Below are 18,289 nucleotides of genomic sequence, written 5' to 3' on the forward strand. Positions count from 1 at the left end.
CAATTAGATAGGATTCCCATCAGTTCAGTCCTGCCAGACTCTTTGCGACCCTATGGACCCTGACAGCATGCCAGGCTCCCATGTCCATAACCAACTCCTGGAGCTTGCTCAAACTCATGTCTATCGAACTGGTGATGCCATCCAACCATCTCATCCTCTGTTGTCCCCTTCTCCTCCTGCCTCCAATCTTTCCCAAATCAGGGTCTTTTCCAGTGAGTCAGTTCTTCACATCAGGTGGCCAAAATATTGGAATTTCAGCTTCAACATCAGTCCTCCCAGTGAGCATTCAGGACTGATTTCCTTTAGGATGGACTAGTTGGAACTCCTTGCAGTCCAAGAGACTCTCAAGGCTTCTCCAACAACACAATTCAAAGGCATCAATTCTTCGGTGATCAGCTTTCCTTATAATGCAACTCTCACATCCATACATGACCACTGGAAAAACCATAGCCTTGACTAGATGGACCTTTGTTGACAAAGTAATGACCCTGCTTTTAATGTGCTGTCTAGGTTGGTCATAACTTTTCTTCAAAGGAGTAAGTGTCTTTTTATTTCATGGCTGCAGTCACCATTTACAGTGATTTTGGAGCACTTAAAAAATAAAGTCTGACACTGATTTCACTGTTTCCCCATTTATTTGCCATGAAGTGATGGGACTGGATGTGATGATCTTAGTTTTCTGAATGTTGAGTTTTAAGCCAACTTTTTCACTCTCCTCTTTAGCTTTTATCAAAAGGCTCTTTAGTTCTTCTTCACTTTCTGCCATAAGGGTGGCATCATCTGCATATCTGAGGTTATTGATATTTCTCCCAGCAATCTTGATTTCAGCTTGTGCTTCATCCAGCCCAGCATTTCTCAGGATATGCTCTGCAAATAAGTTAAACAGGCAGGGTGACAATATACAGCCTTGATGTACTCCTTTTCCTATTTGGAACCAGTCTGTTGTTCCATGTCCAGTTCTAACTGTTGCTTCCTGATCTACGCACACATTTCTCAAGGGGAAGTTTAGGTGTTCTGGTAGTCCCATATCTTTCAGAATTGTCCACAGTTTATTGTGATCCACACAGTCAAAGGCTTTGGCATAGTCAATAAAGCAGAAATAGATGTTTTTCTGGAATTTTCTTGCTTTTTTGATGATCCAGTGGATGTTGGCAATTTGATCTCTGGTTCCTCTGCCTTTTGTAAAACCAGATTGAAAATCTGGACGTTCACAGTTCATGTATTGTTGAAACATGGCTTGGGGAATTTTGAACATTACTTTGCTAGCATGTGAGTTGAGTGCAATTGTGCAGTAGTTTGAGCATTCTTTGGCATTACCTTTCTTTGGGATTGGAATCAAAACTGACATTTTCCATTCCTGTGATCACTGCTGCGTTTTCAAAATTTGCTGGCATATTGAGTGCAGCACTTTCACAACATCATCTTTTAGGATTTGAAATAGCTCAACTGGAATTCCATCACCTCCACTAGCTTTGTTCATAGTGATGCTTCCTAAGGCCCACTTGACTTCACATTCCAGGATGTCTGGCTCTAGGTGAGTTATCACACCATCATAATTATCTGGGTCATGATGATATTTTCTGTATAGTTCTTCTGTGTATTCTTGCCACCTCTTCTTGATATCTTCTGCTTCTGTTAGATCCATACCATTTCTTTCCTTTATCAAACCCATCTTTGCATGAAATGTTCCCTTGGTATCTCTAATTTTCTTGAAGAGATCTCTGGTCTTTCCCATTCTATTGTTTTCTCTATTTTTTTTTTTTTTTTTTTTGCACTAATCACTGATGAAGGCTTTCTTATCTCTCCTTGCTATTTTTTGGAACTCTGCATTCAAATGGGTATATCTTTCCTTTTCTCCTTTGCTTTTGGCTTCTCTTCTTTTCTCAGCTATTTGTAAGGCCTCCTCAGACAGCCATTTTGCTTTTTTGCACTTCTTTTTCTTGGGGGTGGTCTTGCAACCTGTCTCCTCATGAACTTCTGTCGATAGTTTATCAGGCACTCTGTCTATCAGATCTAGTCCCTTATATCTATTTCTCACTTCCACTGTATAATCATAAGGAATTTGATTTAGGTCATCCATGAATAGTCTAGTGCTTTTCCCTAATTTCTTCAACTTAAGTCTGAATTTGGGAGTAAGGAGTTCCTTATCTGAGCCACAGTCAGCTCCTGGTCTTGTTTTTGCTGACTGTATAGACCTTCTCCATCTTTGGCTGCAAAGAATATAACCAGTCTGATTTTGGTGTTGGCGATCTGGTGATGTCCATGTGTAGAGTCTTCTCTTGTGTTGTTGCAAGAAGGTTTTTGCTATGACCAGTGTATTCTCTTGGCAGAACTCTATTAGCCTTCTTCATTCTGTGCTCCAAGGCCAAATTTGCCTGTTACTCCAGGTGTTTCTTAACTTCCTACTTTTGCATTCCAGTCCCCTATAATGAAAATGATATCTTTTCGGGGTGTTAATTCTAGAAGTTCTTGTAGGTCTTCATAGAACCATTCAACTTCAGCTTCTTCAGCCTTACTGGTTGGGGCATAGACATGGATTACTGTGATATGGAGTGGTTTGCCTTGGTAATGAACAGAGATCATTCTGTTGTTTTTGAGATTGCATCCAAGTACTGCATTTTGGACTCTTTTGTTGACTATGATGGCTACTCCATTTCTTTTAAAGGGTTTTTATAAATTCTTCCAAGGATCGTGATGGAGATTATAAAAACTTTTTTTTTTCTGGTCTCTTTGTCTGAGCTGACCAATCAGACCTGAGACTGAGAATTCCATGGCCCTCCACCCCTAGGGCCTAATAAAGACACATGCCTTGGGTCCTGCCACTCTTTCTGGCTGCACCCGTGCCTTGACCTACCTATGTGGCCCCTCAAGCCATGGAATACACTTTCTCCAGAGTCAGTGAGCAGTAATCTATTTCATTCCCTTGTGACCTTTTGTTGAACCACGGCCCACCATCCAATACCCTAGCGCTCTGCTTAACTTTGTCATTGTTGTTCAGTCACACAGTTGTGTCTGACTCTTTGCAATCTCATGGACTGAAGCACACCAGGCTTCCCTGTTCTTCACAATATCTTGGAGTTGGCTCAAACTCATATCCATTGAACAGGTGATACTATCCAACCATCTCATTTTCTATTGTCCTCTTCTCCTCCTACCTTTAATCTTTCCCAGCATCAGGGTCTTTTCCAATGAGTCAGTTATTTGTAACAGGTGCCCAGAGTGTTGGAGCTTCAGCATCAGTACCAGTCCTTCCAAAGAATACTCAGGGTTGATTTTTTTTTTTTTTTTTTTTAGGATTGACTGGTTAGATCTCTATGCTGTCCACAGGACTCTCAAGAGTCTTTTCCAGCACCACAAATTTGAAAGCAACTATTCTTCGGCACTCAGCCTTCTTTATGGTCCAACTCTCACATGCATATGACTATTGGAAAAACAAGAGCTTTGACTAGACTGACTTTTGTTGGCAAGGTGATGTCTCTGCTTTTTAATATGCTATCTAGATTTGTCATAGTTTTTCCTTCAAGAGTCAGAGGCCTTTTAATTTCATGGCTGCAATCTCCATATGTAGTGATTTTGGAGCCCAAGAAAATAGTCTTTCACTGTTTCCATTTTTCTCAATCTATTTGCCATGAAGTGATGAGACTGGATGACATGACCTTAGTTTTTTGAATGTTGCAGTTTTAAGCCAGTTTTTTCACTTAACTTACATGATGATTTAACATAAATCACAACACTACCTAATAAAAGTTTTGCAACAGTTAAGATGATTCACATATGACCTTAGCAGAGTGTCTGACACATCTTAAAAATTAAATATGTATTAGCTATTATACTGTAATTCTGCCTATAAGAATGGTGGATCACAATATGGTAATAAGTGACTCAGCTTTGGAATACTTGAAATAATAAATATAGATATAATATCCTTCCTAATTAAAAAATACTAATCATGTATACTCAAAAGTACTTGTGTACCACTCCTATCAGTGTCTTGTGACCTCACAGAAGTGTGCCCATTTACCTTCTGTTTTCCAAGGTAAATCTTCATTCTATAGAAACAAACTCAAGAGCCTAGCTCAGAATTAGCAGGACAAGAATCTAAATCTTTGGGTGTTACACTGCTATTTACTCTCCAAGAGTATTATTTATGAAGTGCATAATGTACAAAGAATTATATAAAAATTGATTAAATATTTGTTTACTAAATTTAAGGAGATATTTTTAAAACTTTTTCTTCAGGAAAAAGAAAAAAAAAAAGACAAAAACAAGAGGATTAAGAATTGAAGAATACTGTTGTGGATAGTTGAAAATATACAGCAATAGGATAGAGACACATAAATCACCAAGACTGCATGCTGATTTCTGTTAAATCCCCCAAATATGATAATTATTAGGCACTTTAAAAAAAATGCCATTCTCATTGTGTGATTGTTTTTGTTCCTGTTCCATGGCTATTATCTCTCTGCTTTTTTGCAAGTAAATCAAACTTTGACATCTGACTTTGTAATCAGACTCTCTAGAACTTATTCAGTCAGTTCAGTTCAGTCGCTCAGTCGTGTCCGACCCATTGCGACCCCATGAATTGCAGCACGCCAGGCCTCCCTGTCCATCACCAACTCCTGGAGTTTACTCAAACTCATGCCCATCGAGCCAGTGATGCCATCCAGCCATCTCATCCTCTGTAGGCCCCTTCTCCTCCTGCCCCCAATCTCTCCCAGCATCAGGGTCTTTTCAAATGAGTCAGCTCTTCTCATCAGGTGGCCAAAGTATTGGAGTCTCAGCTTCAACATCAGTCCTTCCAGTGAACACCCAGGACTGATCTCCTTTAGGATGGACTGGTTGGATCTCTTTGCAGTCCAAGGGGCTTTCAAGAGTCTTCTCCAACACCACAGTTCAAAAGCATCAATTTTTCGGCACTCAGCTTTCTTTATAGTCCAATTCTCACATCCATACATGACCAGTGGAAAAGTTATAGCCTTGACCAGACGGACCTTTGTGGGCAAAGTAATGTTTCTGCTTTTTAATATGCTATCTAGGTTGGTCATAACTTTCCTTCCAAGGAGTAAGCATCTTTTAATTTCATGGCTGCAGTCACCATCTGCAGTGATTTTGGAGCCCCCAAAAATAAAGTCTAACACTGTTTCCACTGTCTCCCCATCTATTTCCCATGAGATGATGGGACCAGATGAAATGATCTTAGTTTTCTGAATGTTAAGCTGAATGCTAAGCTTTAAGCTAGAACTTATTAGATTCAGTTTTTTGCCTGTTCTAAACATGGTATTTTTTTTTAAAGTGATGCCTCCTGTCTACTGAAGATCAAATACAGCAAAACTCTCTGACCTTTGAAAATATGGGTGTAATAGTCAGATTGAAGGACAGAAATAAAAAAGGAGATGGATGAAATTAAACTATTTTTTTTTGACAAGGGTTAATCTTTCTGTAGTTGCAAATATGCAGGAAAGTTTTCCTTGCTTTCCAAGGTCATTAAGCAACAGAATAGAGATAAAGTCAGACTAAGTCTATCTGTCATCTCTGGATGAAGAATTTCCATGAGTCTGGCAGTTCAACCACATATCATGTGCATGACTTTAGGAGAACCTCTCTTGTCTGTCTTGGAAGTATGACTATTTGGCTTGATAATTTTTTTTTTCTTTCAAAGGGAATTCTGTTTCTAGGATTACATTTTAGGAGGTGATTTACTGCAAGGATCCCAGGAGTGTTGAAAAACCTTTTAATACCATATTCTTATTGTGGGTGAGAAAAGAAGACATATAGTAGGCAGAAGAAGGTTGATCAATAAGCATGAAGAGATTGAGTCTGTCTCTCCCACTCCTTCTTCCAAACTTATAAATTGGTTTTATGGCTTGTGCATGTTGCTTTTATAAAGAATTTATAATTCCTCTGCATGAGCAGAAATGTGTGAAGGATGTTCTTGAGAGGTTCTGAATTATTTCTGTAAAGAACAAAGTGTTAAATATGTCCCTCTATTGCCCAATTCCTGTCTCCTGTGTATAAGTCTTCATGGGGTAAGGCATGACTCACAGTGAAAGGAGAGGAGAGGGCTGTGGAGACCTGGGTCACTAGTGTGTTTTGAGAAGAGGATGTGCTAGGTAGTGTTAGTCACTCAATCATGTCCTACTTTCTGGAACCCTGTGGACTGTGGTCCACCAGGGTCCTCTGTCCACAGAACTGTCCAGTCAAGAATACTGCAGGGGGTAGCCATTCCCTTCTCCAGGGGATCTTCCCCACTCAGAGATTGAACCTGTGTCCCCTGAATTGAAGGAAGATTCTTTACTGTCTGAACCACCAAGTAAGGTCATGTTAGGTAATGCTGAGGTCAAAGTAAAATAGATGATGGCAGAGAAAGGGAAACAGATGTGGGCTTCATAGCCTAGGAGCAAAGCCAGATGTGTGCTGGAAACCAAAAAAAAAAAAAAAAAAAAAGATGAAGTGCAAGGACTATATGTAAGACTGGGGTCTAAACTATGATCTTTCTGCCATATGATTGCTTTAGTGGGTAAAGCAGTTGCATGGATACAAACAATAATTTTACTGATATGAAATTATTCTGTACTAAATTATAAAATATCTCTTCACCTGTGTAAAGAGAATTGTCTGAGAGGTACACTACTTCCCAGAGGATCCTCATTTAAAATGAAAATACTTTAGCTTATCCAATCATTTTTATTCATTTCTTTTTATGAGATCGAAACACTGAGCAGGACTTCCCTGGTGGTGCAGTGGGTAAGAATCCACCTGCCAACGCAGAGGGTGCAGTTTCAGTCTCTGGTCTGGGAAGATTCACATGCCACCGCACAGCTAAGCCTGTGCTCCACAACTGCTGAGGCCCATGTGATCTAGACTGGGCAAGCCGCAGCTTCTGAGCCTGCACACTGCAACTCCTGGAACCCGAGAGTCTGTGCTATCCAAATGAGAAGATGGTGCCCCGCAGCGAGGAACAGGCTCCACTCTCCGTAACTAAGAAGGCCTACACAAAGGAATGAAGACCTAGAGGGGTCAAACATAAATACATTAATTAATTAAATAAACTTTGCCACGGTTTTAGAAACAGAAAGCAAATGATTTCCTGGAAAAATAAAGATGTAACTATACATTAAAACACACACACACACAGAAACTATTATTATAGAAATACCACCAGACTTGGGGTCTAAAAGTGTTCTATCAAGTACTAGCTATTTGACATTGAGCAAGTTAATTCACCTCTATTATTTTAAATAACAAGGAGCATTATAAAGCCTTTTCCACAGTAATATAAATTAGAAGCCACTCTTAAGTTTACTACTACCAAATTGATATTCAACGTATTAGCTGAAACTTTGAATAAAAGCAGTCTTCCCTGTGGGTCAGCCAGTAAAGAATCTGCCTGCAACTTGGGAGAGCGGGATTTGATCCCTGGGTTGAGAACATCCCCTGCAGAAGGGAACGGCTACCCACTCCAATATTCTGGCCTGGAGAATTCCATGGACTGTATAGCCCATGGGGTCACAAAGAGTCAGACACAATTGAGCAACTTTTACTTGAATTAAAAAAAAAAAAAAACCGTTTCAATAGCTGTTTTTATTCAAGTGAAAGTTGCTCAATTGTGTTTGACTCTTTGTGACCCCACGACACTGTCCTTGCCCACCCCACCCCGCCCCCAACATGTCCTCTGCCGTCCTTTTGCCTGTGGAAAACTTTAGTCAAAAAATGAGATGAATCAGAGAAGTGAGAAATGCTGAAACAAAGGAAAACAGTCTAAGGAGACTAATAATAATGATGCAATCATTAAGCATAGTGAAGGACCTTTAGTTCTTTCTCAAGGGCGGTAGATAATGTTCCGAGCCACATCCTGCGAGCTGTCTTAGAGATACCGAAACCCCATTTGGAGAAGTTAACTACATGATGACAAGACCTTACCCAGGGCTTGAGCTCCCACAATTCTGCAAAGAGGAACAAGTGCACCCCGGAACTGAAGACTAACTATACCTAAAACAACCAAGATGATACTAGTCAGACCACTGATGACCAATTTGAAGATGATTGTTAGAGATGACTGCTAACATTTCTACATGTAACCATGTAACCTCCCCACTGCAGCTCTGTCTATAAAAGCTCTCATCCCGTCTGGCAGGGGTGGGAGAGTCTGCCTTTGGACAGATGTCTGCCACCCTCCCCTCCAGTTGCTGGCATCTGAAATAAAGCAAATTTCCCTTTCTAACAACCTGGCCAGTTTACTGGCTTTTGAGTAGCAAGCAGTCTGACCCCCACGCATACCTTCTGGTAACACTATGATTATACAGGACAAGACAACAATTGGGTAAAAGAGAGGGTATATTACTGTAGCCAAGAGCTAGAGAATACAAGATGGTCAGAGAGAGACCAGAGATGTGCCAAGATAATGCACCAAATGTGTCCTTTAAAACAAGCAAGAACCTATGGGGCTCCTGGGTATGAAACCTACTTTGTATCCCCTATTTTTGTCTGTACAAAATAGGTTTCATTGAGCCTCCTTGAAGCCTGGAGAAGGGGACAACAGAGGATGAGACGGTTGAATGGCATCACCAGTGTGATGCATACGAGTTTGAGTAGGCTCTGGGAGTTGGTGATGAACAGGGAAGCCTGGTGTGCTATAGTCCATGGCGTCACAAAGAGTCAGACATGACTGAGTGACTGAAATGGACTGGAGCTTCATTGACATTCCCTGAGTTCCAAAGGGTAGGTTCAAACAGTTGCTAACCAGAGAAGGGAGAGGATGCAGAGACAGGGGAGAAGCATCCTAGAATAGAGTACCTTTCAGGCGGGATCCTATTTCAAAGGATACACATAACATATCTTTGAACTCTTCTGCAGAACTAAAATCCCCAATAAATGGGAGTTTAATTACTTAATGAAGCATTCTTCATTCCAGAGATCACAATTCGATAAACTCCAAAACACTCATAGGCAAGTCTGTCTCAGTCTCTTATGAGATCACATGGGTTGACAGTGGCATGTAGTCGGGTCAGGGATAACTGGCAGTGCAGTCCTGAGAGGTGCGATGTATTGGCTTAAGCCCTCTTGGAGGAGGTCACTGTTAGCTCTACCATAGAACCTACAGCGTTACCACAGAGACTGCAGACTCCGGGACTGAGCCACCTCAGGGCAAACTATTGGGACACAGCTCCATCCATCAGTGGAAACTTAGACTAAAGATTTACTGAGCGTGGTCCTGCCCACCAGAGCAAGTTTTCCTCTCAGCCAGTCACTCCCATCAAGAAACTTGTGCAAACCTCTTATCCTCATCCATCAGAGGGCAGGCAGAATGAAAACCACAGCCACAGAAAACTAACCAAAATGATCACATGGATCACAGTCTTATATAACTCAATGAAACTATAAGCCATGCCATGCAGGGCTACCCAAGACTGATGGGTCACAGTGGAAAGTTCTGACAAAACATGGTTCACTGAAGAAGGGAATGGCAAACCACTTCAGCATTCATGCTCTGAGAACCCCATAAACAGTATGAAAAAGCAAAAAAAAAAAAAAAAAAAAAGACACTGAAAGATGAGCCCCCAGGTTAGTAGATGTCCAAGATGCTACTGGGAAAGAGCAGAGAAATAATTCCATAAGGAATGAAGAGGCTGAGCCATGCAAAGATGGGCACAATGAAGGACAGAAATGATAAGGACCTAACAGAAGCAGAACAGATTAAGAAGATGTGGTAAGAATACACAGAATAATTGTACAAAAAAGATCTTAATGACCCAAAGAGCCACAATGGTTGTTATGCCCTCTATCCGAATCCCCCAGCAGAAAAAGAGAAGACCTCCATGACAATGCAACATGCAAAGGAAGGGAAATTTATTGCTGACTCGAGTCAGGGCCCCTGCTGCAACCAACGCAGTGGTGCAAAGTCAGAGAGCCCAGAGCCCCAGTTTCCACACACATTTATAGGGTGCTCGATTTCAAACATAAGCAGTGGGTAGTGGGCATAAGCAGATTGGTTACATGTTTGCAAAGCAATTTTATTGGTACAAACTTTCACGCGCGCGGGACTTTCCAGGGGACCTTCTCGGAGGTTTACTGGGCGCATACTGATTAGTTGGTCTCTGGTGGCCTGTTGAGAGCAGATAATTACCCTACCCTCAGGAGAAACTGAAACTTAGGCCTACTCTTAGTTCAGGGCGCCTGTCATGGTGCTAGTCTTGACAGTCTTACAGGTGTGGTCACTTACCTACAGCCAAACATTGTGCAGTGTGAAGTCAAGTGAGCCTTAGGAAGAGTTACTATGAACAAAGCTAGTGGAGATGATGGAATTCCAGCTGACCTATTTCAAATCCTAAAAGACAATGCTGTTAAAGTGCTGCACTCTATGTGCCAGCAAATTTGGGAAACTCATCAGTGGCCACAGGACTGGAAAATGTCAGTTTTCATTCCAACTCCAAAGAAGGTCATTGCATTCCATTGCCAAAGAAAGTTCAAATTACCACACAATTGAGCTATTTCACGTGCTACCAAGATAATGCTCAAAATCCTTTAAGGTAGGCTTCAACAGTACATGAACCAAGAAATTCCAGATGTACAAGCTGGATTTAGAAAAGGCAGAGGCCCCAGAGATCAGATTGCCACATCACTGAATCATAGAAAAAGCAAGAGAAATCCAGAAAATAAACATCTATTTTGCTTCATTGACTATGCTAAAGCCTTTGACTGTGTGGATCACAATAAACTGGAGAATTCTGAAAGAGATGGGAATAATAGGCCACCTTACTTGCCTCCTGAGAAACTTGTATGCAGGTCAAGAAGCAACAGTTAAAACCAAACATGGAACAATGGACTGATTCAAAATTGGGAAAGTAGTATGCCAGGACTATAATATTGTCACCCTGCTTATTTATTTGTATACAGAGTACATCATGAGAAATGCTGGAAGCATGCTGAATGAATCACATGCTGGAATCAAGATTACCATTATAAATATCAGTAACTTCAGATATACAGACGATCCCACCTTAATTGCAGAAATTGAAGAGGAATTAAAGAAACTCTTGTTGAAGGTGAAACAATGAGAGTCAAAAAAACTGGCTTAAAACTCAAGATTCAGAAAACTAAGATCATGGTACCTGGTCCCATCACTTCATGGCAAATAGATGGGGAAACAAAGGAATAAGAGACAGACTTTATTTTCTTGGGCTCCAAAATCACTGCAGTGACTACAGCCACCAAATTAAAATACTTTTGCTCCTTGGAAGAAGAGTTATAACAAACTCAGGGTATTAAAAAGCAGAGACATCACTCTGCCAACTTAGGTCCATATAAAAGTAAGTGTTAATCTCAGTTGTGTCTGACTCTTTGTGACCCCATGACCTGTATCCTACTAGACTCCTTTTTCCATGAAATTCTCTAGCCAGAATACTGGAGTGGGTTGCCCTTTCCTTCTCCAGGGTATCTTCCTGTCCCAGGGGACCATAGCCAGGTCTCCCACATTACAGGCAAATTCTTTACCATATGAGCTACAGGGAAGCCATAGAGTCACAGCCATGTTTTTCTGTGTGTGTGTTAGTTGCTCAGTCATGTCCAACTCTTTGTGATGCCATGGACTGTGGCTCACTAGCCTTCCCGTCCATGGAGTCTCTAGTCAAGAATGCTGGAGTCTGTTGAAATTTCCTTCTCCAGGGTATCTTCCCGACCCAGTATCAAACCTGGGTCTCCTGCATTGCATGCAGAATTTTTACCATCTGAGCTACCAGGGGCTCATGGTTTTTCCAATAGTCATGTACAGATTTGAGACTTCGACCATACAGAAGGTTGAGTGCCAAAGAATTGATGCTTTCGAAATTTGGTACTAAAGACTCTTGAGAGCCCCATGGACAACAAGGTCAAACAAGTCAATCCTAAAGGAAATGAACCCTGAATATTCATTGGAAGAACTGATGGTCAACCTGAAGCTCCAATACCATGCTTTAGATGTGAAGAGCTGACTCATTGGAAAATACCCTGATGCTGGGAAAGACTGAGGGCAGAAAGAGAAAGGGGTGACAGAGAATAAGATGGTTGTATGGCGTCATTAACTCGATGGACGTGAGTTTGAGCAAACTTTGGGAGACAGTGAAGGACAGGGAAGCTTGGTGTGCTGCAGTCCATGGGTTTGCAGAGTCAGACGGGACTTAAGGACTGAGCAGCAACAGAAGAACATGGAAGCTCATCAGGAGATCGCCTGAGGCCCGATTAAAGGGGTGCAGGCTCTGCACACACCCTGATCCTTATCCGCAATCCAGCCCTTAAGCCGTTTCCATAAAACTCCTCAAATCCGCCCTAATGCGGAACCACAGTTTTTGAATACCTAAGCCCATTGTACCCACATTTGCTGGCAACACAATAAGACTATTCTCTTCTACTTCACCAAAAACTCTATCTCCAAGATTCAACACTGGTGCACAGAGGTCAAATTTTGGTATCAGGCTTACAATTTATTCATTGTGACTTTCAAACTTGCGGGCACTCTTTCATATATGTCTTTCAATTTGACCTTGGACTACAACTGTCCCCTACAGTGACAGTAAAGAATTGAGTTTGCCATATTTAGGTTAATATGCAGTTCTAATCTTTGACATTATGGTAAGAAGATTCCTGTATGATATTTTTATAATTTTTCTTAGCGGGGAGAAAAAAAAACAACTGGAATCCAATTTCTATCTCTTCACTGACCTTCAGGATGTCCATTAGGAGTTAAGTTATATATTGTTTTAGCAATAAATTAGGAGATAAGAGTAAGGTACTGTAGTTAAAAGTGAAAACAGTGGGTGAGCAATAATTTCTTTCTATGGTTGACTCCTCCATATATCCTTCAAACACTAATTAACAAAAGCCATAGATTTACCTTGCTTGATGAAACAGTTCAATTAAAGTTCAGCTATAGTTTAAATGTAATGAATGGTTTAAGAGTGGAGATTTTGTGACAGGACATTATTTTAATATTATAGGGAGATAAAATAAAGTACAACAAGTTCTCTGTCATAGCAGGCTTATTTATAATAAATCCTTGGGAAATTTCATTTCAATTTACCTGTACTCCTAATTAAGAGTAAAGAAGCATGTTTTTCTAACAGATAGTATTGAAGTCACTCACTTTACTCCAATGATATTTGACTCTTAGAGATATCTGAACTTAGAATGTTCACAAGAAATGTATAATGATAGCAGTCATTCAATATTCATGAAAAAAGATCTAGCATTTATCAGTTCTATTTGCTTCATTGCTGATACAGATAATAAGGCCTCTCTCTCAAGAGTTAGTGATAGTGTGGAAAGCAGAAAGTCATAAAGAAGTAATAGGAAAAGTTGTTGTTCCTTAATATTGTAAATGCATAGAAAAGTCTTAGAGGGAGAAACACCAGTGTTGGAGTTTGGAAGATGGGATATAAACAGAACTGCATCAACATTATGGAGAGCAGGAAACAGGAGGGAAGGAGGCAGATATAGGAAAGAAAATTTCAGCAAATGTGAAAATGGATTAGAGCAGACAACACAGAACATGGTAGAAGACTCTATTCCTTGTTCATAAAGAATTGCTTATTCACTCTTTTTCATAATTTTACTGGTATTTTGCAAGATCTATGTAAGGTATCTGTAAATGGTCTTTATTTGTTAGGTTATATTATGTGTAATAGTGTATCATCACATGATATCTTGAAAATAAATTGAATCTATCAAACACTTGAAAATTAAATATGGAATGACTCCAATAATTGGCATCTTATGTGCAATATTAAAATTATATGTTATTAGCAAAGCTTTGTGAAATAAAGTTTAAGAAAGCTAAAGTCTAGTCATATCTTAAAAAGCTCAAAAATATGTCAGTAGTAATTCACTCTTATATTTTACATTCTAGTAGGATTACTGTGTGGAGTGAGAGAGAAAAGAGAATAAAGGAAATAATGCTTGTTTGGGTAGGTATGAAGCAAAATGGTTTCAGAAAAGCACCCATATTGCTCCTTACAAAACAGAATAACTGCTACACCTCAGGAAACTTCTAGGTAAAAATTAATCAGGCTGATCTATCTTCAGGTCCATAAATCTCAGTAAACATGGCAATGAGACTGGTTAATCAGAAAGTGTCCTTGTCCTTTCCATCAGTGCTTCGGATATATTTCCAGTCCTCAATGCACTTTGATCATCTTATCTCAATTTAAAATTCTTATTTATTATGAAAGATAGCTTCTATGGATACTGTGTTAATTTCTGCTTCAAATTTTAAAACATTTATTGCTTCAAGAGCTCTGATTGAGATACACAGATCAGAACAAAGGCCAAATTAATCAGCTATTTACTTACTGAATATTTACATGTGAAGGAAAATCAGGAAGACATGAGGGAGTCTTGAATTTTAGGTGTCTATATGTAGAAGATCTCAGAAGAGCAGTATTTCTTCCTTTATTTCCAATAAATCCCACACTTTTTCCTCTATTATGTGATTTTTTTTCTGATAAAAATGATATCAAATATTCTTAATATACCACCCTTAAAGTATTGACAATAATATCCTTCAGAGAGAGGTTCTATAACTATTTGTAGATAGCAGACAGTAACACTCTCTTTTCTTTAGTAACTGATGAAGGCTAATAGTTGCATTTAAACTAGAATTTAGATTCACTCAGCTTTGACATTGTGCTGAAGGATATTTAACTGGCCTTTGCGGATCATAGAATAATTCCGAGTGAAAGACTATACATCAGAGCTGGCGATATGAGGCTCAGAAGGCAGAATAAATGCCTTTTTATAGACTCTCAGTTATGTTAATTAAAGACTAATATATTGTTTAAACTTCTTGAGAGTAATACTTCTTACTATTTTGGACTGCGGTGATGGGTTTTTCTTAATATCTGAACACTGAAAAATGTGATATTTAGATAGTATAGTAGTGTCTATATATTAAATTGTAAGTGTGATTTTGTCAAATTTAAATTTTTTAATGTGGGCTATTCCCTCAGAGAGCCTCTAGATGAAAGTGAAAGAGGAAAGTAAAAAAGTTGGCTTAAAACCCAACATTCAGAAAACTAAGATCATGGCATCTGGTCCCATCATTTCATGGCAAATAGACGGGGAAACGATGGAAAGAGTGACAGATTTTATTTTGTTGGGCTCCAAAAATCACTGTAGATGGTGACTGCAGCCATGAAATTAAAAGATTCTTCCTCCTTGGAAGAAAAGTTATGATCAATCTAGATAGCATATTAAAGAGCAGAGACATTACTTTGTCAACAAAGGTCCGTTTAGTCAAAGCTTTGGTTTTTCCCGTGGTCATGTATGGATGTGAGATTTGACTGTAAAGAAAGCTGAGCACCAGAGAATTGATGCCTTTGAACTGTGGTGTTGGAGAAGACTCTTGAGAGTCTGTCCCTTGGACAGCAAAGATAGCCAACCAGTTCATCTTAAAGGAAATCCGTCCTGAGTATTCATTGGAAGGACTGATGATGAAGCTGAAACTCCAATACTTCCGACACCTGATTCATTTGAAAAGACCCTGATTCTGGGAGACATTGAAGGCGAGAGGAGAAAGGGAGGACAGAGGCTGAGATGGTTGGATGGCATCACCGACTCAGTGGACATGAGTTTGAGTAAGCTCCGGGAGTTCGTGATGGACAGGGAAGCCTGGCTTGCTGCAGTCCATGGGGTTGCAAAGAGTAGGACATGACTGAGCGACTGAACTGAACTGAACTGGTTCCCTCAGCACTATCCTCAGAAAGAGATTATAGAGAACTGGTATAAATTCTTCCTTAATTTGTTGGTAGATTCACCATTGGAGATACCTGGAGCTGGTGCTTTCTATTTTCAACCAATGGTTATTGATTCAATTTCTTTAGTAGATATAGATCTCTCAGGTGTCTATTCCTGCTTGTATAAATTATGGCAGATCATGACTTTCAAGAAATCTGTCTGCTTCATCTTAGGCTTTCTAATTTACAGACATAGACTTGTTTATAGTATTTATTTATTGTTATTTTAATTTACATGAGGACTGTAGTGATGTTATATTTTATTTCTGATATTAGTAACTTGTGTTCTCATTTTTTTTTCTCTCTCTCTCCTTATTCTGGACAGAAGTTTATTGATTTTATTAATCTCTGCAAAGAAACACCTTTTGGTTTTGTTGATTTTCTCTATTGATTTCCTGTTTTATTTTCATTTATTCTTGCTCTCATTTTTATTACTTACTCTGTCCTACTTACTTCTTTGTTGTTGTTGCCAAAAGTAGTTTTGGTGACTGATTTTAGATCTTCCCTCTTTTCTCATATATGCATTCAACACTATAAATTTCCTTCTAAGCACTATTTTCGCTGCATCTCACAAACTTTGACAAACTGCTCACATTTTAATTTAGTTCAAAGCCATTTAAAATTTCTTCTGAGAAGCCTTAATTGATCCATATGTTATTTAAACTTTGCAGTTTGTCTCTACATGTTGCAAGATTTTCTAGTTATCTTCTTGTTATTGATATCTAGTTTAATTCCATTTTGGCCTGAGAGGATACAGTGTTTGATTATCCTCTGCTAGGTACCCAAAGCAATTTATCTATAATATTTATTGTAGGAAACTTGTTGAGCTAGTGGTAAATCTCACAAAGCGGCAGGGTCCCCTGAAAGACTGGGGCCTCTGGAGGTTTTAACTCATGGAATGATCCACACCTCTGTCTCGGTCTCAACAGCGTGCCAATTAGAGTCAGGTTTTCCTACCCTGACAGAAGTTTTTCGGGAGGTTTCTGCTGTTGAGTCTGCTCCAATAAGCTGTGATTTCCTGCAATCACTTCTCTCTCCGATCTCAGGAGTAGTGGTTTCACTATTTCCTCCCTTCTTTGTAGTTCCAGAAAGAATTGTTGGCTTTTTAGTCTATTAAACTTTTTTGTCAGAATGGAGCAGTGCTTTCCAAACTCTTTACATGTGGAGCAACTCTTTGCATATCCTCCTGATATTCCCTTATTCCTTCCTTTATCTTCTCTTTTTGAAGTCATGTGTGTGTGATGTGAACAACTATTGCTATGTCATTTTTCATCTACTCTCATTCTTTATTTCTTTTTCTACTTTCCACTGAATATACAGAATTATCTTGCTGGTTAACATCACAATTCTATTTTGAATCTACTAATTAACCCTACTTGCATCCATTTTTCTCTGTCAAATTCTAAATGTAGTAATAGGTATATCTTCCTCTTCAGAGGAAGCATCTTAATTATTTGTCACTTCCCTTATTTCATGCCTTGTAGGTATCTAGATCTAGAGTTTTAGTTTAAGATTGTTATAAACATATTCTTTTGCTGTTTTTACAACTTTGCAAACAGAATGCTTTCCTAAGTTCATTACTTATCTTTACATACCATTTATTTTGACATATCCTTCTGAGTTGTTTTGCTACTGAATGGAGCTATTCTTGCAGACCACTTTTCAGGAAATAAAATTGTGCTTTGCTATTCTGATTCCATATATTATTGTTTATTTTTGCAGTCAATATTATTTTTTTGCAGTCAATGTTATTCCTCAAAAAAAAAAAAAATAAAGAAAACTTTCTTTTTGAGGAGTATTTTTTATTATCTTATCCATTTTTAAGTTTACAATATAAGAGTATGCACTGTATTCATTTACTTTTGGGGAGACATGCCAATTTTAATCTAATTATTACAATGTTAGAATATTGTGTCTTTTTTTTAATCATTCCTCCTTTTGTGATTATCCTTAAATTTCACTCATGTGATATTTACCAATCTGTGTGCCCAGAGAATTTTGGCTTTTCATGTTTTAACAGTTATTTCCTTTTTTTTTTTTAAGAAAAATCCCCTTTGTTTACTAATTTCTCTGTTCTTCAGTGATTTCTATTGTAAAAAATATCAATGTTTCTATTTCTATGACATGCCATTGTTTTAACTTTTCATCCCTTTCAGCTTTCCTGATGCCTCTTGCCTGACTACATTAGTTTGAATTAGTGTGCATTAATTTTAATATTTTGTAATATCATCCTTTACACCATTTGAGGAAATCTTTTATTGTACCATTTAAAATTTTTACCTTAATTTCTAACTCTTCTGTTTTTGATACCGATTTAAAAATATATATATATATATTTACTGGGAAGGGTGGAGGAGAGCTCATTTTCCTTATAAGTCTTAAGTCTTCCCATTTTATTAAATATTTAGTCTCCTTGTTTTGAAAATAAATGGTTGCATTTGTTTTCAGTGAGCCTCAGAATATTTGTCTTTTGATAAAATAATTTCATATTTTCATGTTTTAACTGATATGTTTTATGCTTCTGTGCT

The sequence above is a fragment of the Odocoileus virginianus genome, chromosome 13 (assembly GCF_023699985.2).
Source record: "Odocoileus virginianus isolate 20LAN1187 ecotype Illinois chromosome 13, Ovbor_1.2, whole genome shotgun sequence".
NCBI lineage: Eukaryota > Metazoa > Chordata > Mammalia > Artiodactyla > Cervidae > Odocoileus > Odocoileus virginianus.